Genomic DNA, 1013 nt, shown 5'->3' on the forward strand with positions numbered 1-1013 from the left:
AATACAACCTACTTAACTATATACCATCTAAGGAGGATGGAGAATCTTGACAGAACAGAAATACATTAATTAAACAATGTCAAATTTATTGTTAACTAGATTATTTCTCTTTTATAAAACTAAAAATCTTGGCATAATATTTCTTTAGTCCCTTCAATTGATTCCTTTGACTTGCAGTGAACAATCAAACCACTGTTAAGCTCTGTCTCTGTAACAAGACACCAACAGAGCTGAAGAGGAGGAATTTAAGAACAAACATGACAGCTGCTGGGTCAGCTGTTCTTCCAAACAAGTTGGTATCATTGACCTACGTATGACTCCTTTAATTGGATCTATTCTTGCAATCAAACTTGGTAATGAAGGTTACTAGAATAATACTCTCTAACTATTCTTGGAGAGTACTTCAATTAGTACTTTTCAAGTAATTAAGACAATATAGTTTCTATGTATACCAATAACTTCCCTGAAACAAGTATAAAACAGAAGTAGATAAAGAGACAGAGAAATATACAGGGGAGTGCTCACTTCGACAGCACATATACTAAAATTGGAACGATACAGAGAAGATTAGCATGGCCCCTGCACAAGGATGACACGCAAATTCGTGAAGCATTCCATATTAAAAAAAAAAAAGAAAGAAATATACAGGGGACGCATAATGCCTACATAAAATATAGAGCATATTTAAGGGTACAAAGAAATAAATACTAATTAATATTTTGCATATAGAAGATGATAGATAAATATTTGTTAAAATATTCAATTATGCTAAATTAAACAGATTTAAAATGATACACTTTCAATAATGACTTATTTTATTTTGATTTATTTCAAAATATTAAGAGGGTATAGATGTTTTTAGGTTACACAGATCACTTTTGCAATGCTTGAGTCTCATCTCTCAAATAGTGTTCATACTACCCACTCCTCTTCCCCTGTCTTCTCCAGTTGATTTCCACTGAGTTTTACTTCTGTCTGTGCACATGTGGGTTCATCAATTAGCACCAATTTAG

The 1013-nt window shown here is 32.3% G+C and overlaps 1 non-coding gene across 1 annotated transcript; it reads left to right on the forward strand.

Moving 5' to 3' along the window:
- Nucleotides 1-517: 517 nt before the first annotated feature.
- Nucleotides 518-624, forward strand: LOC128578646 (U6 spliceosomal RNA). Its single transcript, XR_008377785.1, has one exon. It is a non-coding gene; the product is annotated as a U6 spliceosomal RNA (small nuclear RNA).
- Nucleotides 625-1013: the final 389 nt, after the last annotated feature.

Source organism: Nycticebus coucang, chromosome X (genome assembly GCF_027406575.1).
Source record: "Nycticebus coucang isolate mNycCou1 chromosome X, mNycCou1.pri, whole genome shotgun sequence".
In the NCBI taxonomy this organism is placed as follows: Eukaryota; Metazoa; Chordata; class Mammalia; order Primates; family Lorisidae; genus Nycticebus; species Nycticebus coucang.